General features: G+C 45.1%; 1 pseudogene; it reads right to left on the bottom strand.

Annotated features, from left to right (window-relative positions):
* Positions 1 to 5,614: 5,614 nt before the first annotated feature.
* LOC149747307 (cytochrome b-c1 complex subunit 10 pseudogene) lies at positions 5,615 to 6,519 on the bottom strand (annotated as a pseudogene).
* Positions 6,520 to 7,609: the final 1,090 nt, after the last annotated feature.

The raw sequence follows: 7,609 nt of genomic DNA, 5'->3' as shown, positions 1-7,609 counted from the left end.
TTGCTTGTAGTAGTCTCTTATGATGCTTTGTATTTTTGCGTTGTGCATTGAAACTTCTCCTTTTTCATTTCTAATTTTATTGATTTGAGTCCTCTCTCTCTTTTTCTTGATGAGTCTGGCTAATGGTTTATCAATTTTGTTTATCTTCTCAAAGAACCAGCTTTTAGTTTTATTGATCTTTGCTATCATTTTCTTTGTTTCTATTTCATTTATTTCTGCTCTGATCTTTATGATTTCTTTCCTTCTACTAACTTTGGGTTTTGTTTGTTCTCCTTTCTCTAGTTCCTTTAGGTGTAAAGTTAGATTGTTTGAGACTTTTCTTGTTTCTTGAGGTAGAATTATATTGCTATAAATTTCCCTCTTAGAACTGCTTTTGCTGTATCCCATAGGTTTTGGATCATCATGTTTTTGTTGTCATTTGTCTCTAGGTATTTTTTTATTTTCTCTTTGATTTTTTCAGTGATGTTTTGGTTATTTAGTAACATATTGTTTAGCCTCCATGTGTTTGTGTTTTTTATGCTTTTTTTCCCTGTAATTGATTTGTAATCTCATAGCATTGTGGTCAGAAAAGATGCTTGATATGATTTCAATATTCTTAAATTTACCAAGGCTTGATTTGTGACCCAAGATGTGATCTATCCTGGAGAATGTTCCATGTGCACTTGAGAAGAAAGTGTAATCTGCTGTTTTTGTATGGAATGTCCTATAAGTATCAATTAAATCTATCTGGTCTCTTGTGTCATTTAAAGTTTGTGTTTCCTTATTAATTTTCTGTCTGGGTGATCTGTCCATTGGTGTAAATGAGGTGTTAAAGCCCCCCACTATTATTGTGTTACTGTTGATTTCCTCTTTTATAGCTGTTAGCAGTTGCCTTATGTATTGAGGTGCTCTTATGTTGGGTGCACATATATTTATAATTGTTATATCTTCTTATTGGATTGATCCCTTGATCATTATGTAGTGTCCTTCCTTGTCTCTTTTTTGTGTGTGTGTGTGGTACGCGGGCCTCTCACTGTTGTGTCCTTTCCCGTTGCGGAGCACAGGCTCTGGACATGCAGGCTAAGTGGCCATGGCTCCCGGGCCCAGCCGCTCCGCAGCATGTGGCATCTTCCCTGACTGGGGCACGAACCCGTGTCCCCTGCATGCGCAGGTGGACTCTCAACCACTGCGCCACCAGGGAAGTCCTTTCCTTATCTCTTGTAACATTCTTTATTTTAAAGTCTATTTTATCTGATATGAGTATTGCTACTCCAGCTTTCTTTTGATTTCCATTTGCATGGAATATCTTTTTCCATTCCCTCACTTTCAGTCTGTGTGTGTCCCTAGGTCTGAAGTGGGTCTCTTGTAGACAGCCTATATATGGGTCTTGTTTTTGTATCTGTTCGGTGAGCCCCTGTGTTTTGGTTGGAGCATTTAATCCATTCATGTTTAAGTTAATTATCGATATATATATTCCTATTACCATTTTAATGTTAATTGTTTTGGGTTTGTTTTGGTAGGTCCTTTTCTTCTCTTGTGTTTCCCACTTAGAGAAGTTCCTTTAGCATTTGTTGTAGAGCTGGTTTGGTGGTGCTGAATTCTCTTAGCTTTTGCTTGTCTGTAAAGTTTTTGATTTCTCCATTGAATCTGAATGAGATCCTTGCCGGGTAGAGTAATCTTGGTTGTAGGTTCTTCCCTTTCATGATAAATATATTGTGCCACTCCCTTCTGGCTTGTAGTTTCTGTGAGAAATCAGCTTTTAACCTTACGGGAGTTCTCTTGTATGTTACTTGTCCTTTTTCTCTTGTTGCTTTCAGTAATTTTTCTTTGTCTTTAATTTTTGTCAGTTTGATTACTATGTGTCTCAGTGTGTTTCTCCTTGGGTTTATCCTGCCTGGGACTCTCTGGGATTCCTGCACTTGGGTGGCTATTTTCTCTCCCATGTTGCAGAAGTTTTCGACTATAATCTCTTCAAATATTTTCTCGGGTCCATTCTCTCTCTCTTTTCCTTCTGGGACCCCTATAATGCGAATGATGTTGCATTTAATCTTGTCCCAGATGTGTCTTAGGCTTTCTTCATTTCCTTTCATTCTTTTTTCTTTATTCTGTTCCACGGAAGTGAATTCCACCATTGTGTCTTCCAGGTCACTTATCCGTTCTTCTGCCTCAGTTATTCTGCTATTGATTCCTTCTAGTGTATTTTTCATTTCAGTTATTGTATTGTTCATCTCTGTTTGTTCTGTAATTCTTCTGGGTGTTTCCTCTTTAATTCTTCTAGGTCTTTGTTAAACATTTCTTGCATCTTCTCGTTCTTTGCCTCCATTCTTTTTCTGAGGTCCTGGATCATCTTCACTATCATTATTCTGAATTCTTTTTCTGGAAGGTTGCCTATCTTCACTTCACTTAGTTGTTTTTCTGGGGTTTTATCTTGTTCCTTAATCTGGTACATAGTCCTCTGCCTTTTCATTTTGTCTATCTTTCTGTGAATGTGGTTTTCATTCCACAGGCTGCAGAATTGTTCTTCTTGCTTCTGCTGCCTGCCCTCTGGTGGATGAGGCATCTAAGAGGCTTGTGCAATCTTCCTGATGGGAGGGACTGGTGGTGGGTAGAGCTGGGTGTTGCTCTGGTGGGCAGAGCTCAGTAAAACTTTAATCCGCTTGTCTGCTGATGGGTGGGGCTGGGTTCCCTCCCTGTTGGTTGTTTAGCCTGAGGTGACCCAGCACTGGAGCCTACTCAGCTCTTTGTGGGACTAATTGCGGATTCTGGGAGGGCTCATGCCAAGGAGTACTTCCCAGAAATTTTGCTGCCAGTGTCCTTGTCCCCTCGGTAAGCCACAGCCACCCCCTGGCTCTGCAGCACACCCTCCAACACTAGCAGGTAGTTGTGGTTCAGTCTTCTATGGGGTCTCTGCTCCTTCCCTTGGGTTCCGATGAGCACACTACTTTGTGTGTGCCCTCCAAGAGTGGAGTCTCTGTTTCCCCCAGTCCTGTCAAAGTCCTGCAATCAAATCCCGCTAGCCTTCAAAGTCTGACTCTCTAGGAATTCCTCCTCCCATTGCCGGACCCCCAGGTTGGGAAGCCTGATGTGGGGCTCAGAACCTTCACTCCAGTGGGTGGACTTCTGTGGTATAATTTTTCTCCAGTTTGTGAGTCACCCAGCCGGCAGTCATGGGATTTGATTTTACTGTGATTGCGCCCCTCCTACCATCTCATTGCAGCTTCTCCTTTGTCTTTGGATGTGGGGTATCTTTTTTGGTGAGTTCTAGTGTCTTCCTGTCAATGACTGTTCAGCAGTTAGTTGTGATTCCGGTGCTCTCACAGGAGGGAGTGAGCACACGATCTTCTACTCCACCATCTTGAACCAATCCAATATTTATTTATTTATTTTTGGCTGTGTTGGGTCTTAGTTAGGTCATGTGGTATCTTTCATTGCAGCGCCCAGTCTTCTCCTAGTTGCGGCTCGCAGGCTTTGTAGTTGTGGTGCGCGGGCTTAGTTGCACCTCAGCATGTGGGATCTTAGTTCTCCGACCAGGGATCAAACCCGCATCCCCTGCATTGGAAGGTGGATTCTTTTTTTTGTTGTTGTTGTACGTGGGCCTGTCACTGTTGTGGCCTCTCCCGTTGCAGAGCACAGGCTCCGGACGCGCAGGCTCAGCGGCCATGGCTCATGGGCCCAGCTGCTCCGTGGCATGTGGGATCCTCCCGGCCCGGGGCATGAACCCATGTCCCCTGCATCGGTAGGCAGACTCTCAACAACTGTGCCACCAGGGAAGCCCTGGAAGGTGGATTCTTAACCACTGGACCACCAGGGAAGTCTCATAAATGTTCTTTATTGTTCAAGTCATTTTGAGTTGAGTTTTCTGTAACTTGTGGTCAGAGGCATCCTAATGGACGCAGAGTATCATAAAATCAGGCCTAGAGTTCTCTGGCCCTTGGAGTGCTTTTCCTTTGTGCAGCCTTCCCCAAGTCAGGATAAATCTCATTTTCCTCTCCCAAGGAAGCACTGTTACTTTGACAGCAAAAAGTCTTTGGTGTGAGACTGGGAGTTTGTGGCAGTTATGGAGGTGCACCACCCAGATCTCCCTTCAAGGAGGAACTTACCACGTGGCTGCTCTTGGAGCTGAAACCGTGCTCTTCACAGCACTGGCTAATGGCTGAGCATAGCAGGGGTGTGAGGCCTGGCCTCTTCTGCCCAGTGTAGGACTCCTCTAACCAGCGTCTTTCCTCTAGAGCCTTTTCCTGCCCAGTGCCGCTCTTCCCTCTTCTCCCTTTCACAGACACCATTGCCCCCCACCCCATACTGCTCGCACACCTCACTGTCTCAGCATCTGCTTCCAAGAGGACCCAACTGGCACAGAGTGGAAGATCACTGATGACTCCATCTGAAGGACTTGTCCAGTCTGGTCTGAAAATAGAAGACCTACTTTCTCCTCCTTGTCATTCTATATCTTTTTAAACATATTCCTAATATCTTGAGCATCAGATCAGTAGACACTCAATTATTTAGCAATGAAGTGTCTCTTAATGCCAGCTCAGCTTTGTACTGGAGGCCTTGAGTTCCTTGTCTCAGGCAAGATAATCCTCAGGGAAGTCCCAAGAGATGGGTATAAGTATCCTTATTTAACAGATGAGGAAACTGAGTCCTGAAATGTTAGGTGGTATCCAAGGTCACATCATCAGAAAGTGGCAGATCTCATTTTATTCAGAGTTGGTCATTACCCCCTCAGAGAGCCCTGCCTTCCTGTCTACTTCCATTGTTCTCTACTCCTCTGCACCACTTTACCACTCTCTGAAATTACTGTTGCATTTAGTGTCTGTCTCTCTGAAAGGGAACCTTCCAGGGCAGCCGTCCTATCTTTTTTTTTTTTTAATAAATTTATTTTATTTTTGGCTGCATTGGGTCTTCATTGCTGCGCACAGGCTTCCTCTAGCTGCAGTGAGCAGGGGCCACTCTTCATTGTGGTGTGCGGACTTCTCACTGTGGAGGCTTCTCTTGTTGCGGAGCATGGGCTCTAGGCGTGTGGGCTTCAGTAGTTGTGGCACACAGGCTCAGTAATTGTGGCTTGCAGGCTCCAGAGCTCAGGCTCAGTAGTTGTGGAGCACAGGCTTAGTTGCTCCGTGGCATGTGGGATCTTCCCAGACCAGGGCTCAAACCCAGGTCCCCTGCATTGGCAGGTGGATTCTTAACCACTGTGCTACCAGAGAAGCCCACGGTCCTGTCTTATTTACTACTGTAACCCCCAAATCTAGAACAATATCTGACACTGAGCAGTATTCAACTAGTCACTGAACGGATTAATAAAGGTAACTAAGCTCATTTTTTTTTTTTTTTTTACTGTGACATAATGAATGTTTGTTGTTTTAAGCCACTAAGTCATGGGGTAACTTGTTACGGCAGTGATAGATAAAAACATTGTGCTCGGGCTTCCCTGGTGGCGCAGTGGTTGAGTCCGCCTGCCGATGCAGGGGACACAGGTTCGTGCCCCGGTCCGGGAAGATCCCGCATGCCGCGGAGCGGCTAGGCCCGTGAGCCATGGCCGCTGAGCCTGCTCATCTGGAGCCTGTGCTCCGCGACGGGAGAGGCCACAACAGGGAGAACCCTACGTACCGACGCCCCCCCCCCAACAAAAATAAAAAGCATTGTGCAGGTATTATCTACTGAACATCTTAAATAATCAAACCTTTTCTGCCAGCCATTGGGAAAACTCCTAGATTTGGAGTTGAAAGGATCCCCGGGTCAGCTGAGCCCCTGGGCCTTCAGTCAGGGTAACCAAGTCCCCGCATGAGCTCGTCCAGGTGGGCAGGTTTCAGACCAAGGTTTAATGCTGTGTGCATTCACACACCAAAACTATGGAAAGTCTAAGTTGCACTGTGGACTTCCTTGAGGTTGGCCCACCCCAAGAGCTTGGGCTGCTCCAGACTCAGATGGAAGGAGGCAGCACCACTAGATACCAGAGGAGGGGTCTGAGGGGGTTTGTTTTCATTAATTTTTCTTCTTAAACTTGCCGTTGAAGTAGGGCACCCAGTTCAGAATCAGCCCCAGTCGGTGGCCCACACCAGCCCCATGGCACCTGCCATGGGAATCCAGTTTCTGGCTAGCTTCTGGCAGTGTGAGCCCAGGAGTCTGCTTAGCCTCACGGTGCCAGCGTCCCAGCTCAGGGTGACCCTAGCCCCGGGGCCACCTGCTGAAAGTAAACTCATCTTTAAGGCATGTTTATATTCATTGTTTTAATAATAATCTGCCACATTTGAACATCACTCCACAGTTTACAAAGTGTTTCCACGCTCATCTCATGTGGTCTTCATAGAAATCTCTGAGGTAGAACTGACACTGTTCCTTCTTCTTCAGGGTCTCCTCACACTTGCTGGTCCTTCTGCCTGGAATGCTTCCTCCACCCCCATTATTTGCCTGCATCACTGTCTGCCTCCTTCTTTGTCACTTCCTAAGAAGGCTGGCCCTGATCCTGCAGCCCAGGTTAGGAACCTGGTGTTACACACTCTCTTCACACAATGGTAGTTAAATAATTAGGTAATTGCTTTATGACTGGCTCCCCCACTAGCTGAGGCTCCATGAGGACAGGGCCTTGTCGTACCTGTATATGTCACATACCACTGTGCCTGACACACTGTGGTGCTCGTTATACATGTATATGTGTGTGTGTGTATGAATATCTATGTATATATACGTATGTGTATAAAATGAATGATTTTCACTCGATAGACGAGGAAATCAAAAGCCTACAGTCTAAGGCACTGTGGGAAGCTGTTTTGTTTGTTACCCACAGTAAGAAATTTATTATTCATCATGACCCCAGGAAACATGCATGCACACACACATACGACAGGGGTTAACTTATTGTGAACTAAGCACTGATATTTTCTATTCTATTCAACTTGACTTCATTAAAAAATATTTAGTTCTAATCTATTTCATTTATTTCATGACCAATTCATGTGTGAACAACCTTGGCCTAAGTGACTTGCTCAAGGTCATCTTACTAGTATAGTGGTGGGATTGGGAGAATAATTGAGCATTTCCCATCTATGACTCTCTAGTGGGTTTCTTGACCTAAGGCAAAACTATCACAAAAGTCTTGTGTCAGTTTTGGTGACCAAAGAACAAATTTGTTCTTTTGCTTTTCAGTCTCAGTTAAGGCAAGGTTGGTCTCACCATCTGTAGGCATTTCAATTTGGTTTGTCCAGACACCTCGGTTCTCTGCAATGCAGCTGTCCAGAAGGCTCTTCCTAGAAGCTCCAAAGGGAAAGATTTAGCCCTAATGGGTGGCACACCCAGACTTGCTGGAATTCTCATCCACATTACACCAAACATTAACATATGGACAAAGGCGCATGGCATATTAAATGATTTACTGGGGTCAAAGATCAAGTCAATGGCAGACATCCTCAGGGTCTGCTAGGCTAGGACACAGGGAAGCCCCTGCTAGGCAGGGCCATCAGCCTGGACCTGGTCAGCCATCAGCCAGTTAATCTACAACGGCACCTTCTTTTCCTACCAGAGGGAGGTTTGACTTGAACTCCTGGGAGACCTGCCTTCTTGGAAGCTAGATTTCTCTGCTTCAGAGTCTAATTTAGCTGGTATTGGACTCAGAAAGCCTAGAGAAAGCTGAAAC

This window comes from Delphinapterus leucas, chromosome 16, assembly GCF_059928025.1.
Source record: "Delphinapterus leucas isolate spDelLeu-1000000601 "Yukka" chromosome 16, BTC_Dleu_Yukka2, whole genome shotgun sequence".
Lineage (NCBI taxonomy): Eukaryota > Metazoa > Chordata > Mammalia > Artiodactyla > Monodontidae > Delphinapterus > Delphinapterus leucas.
Note: the sequence above shows the minus strand (reverse complement) of the source record. Positions and strands in the feature narration are given on the sequence as shown.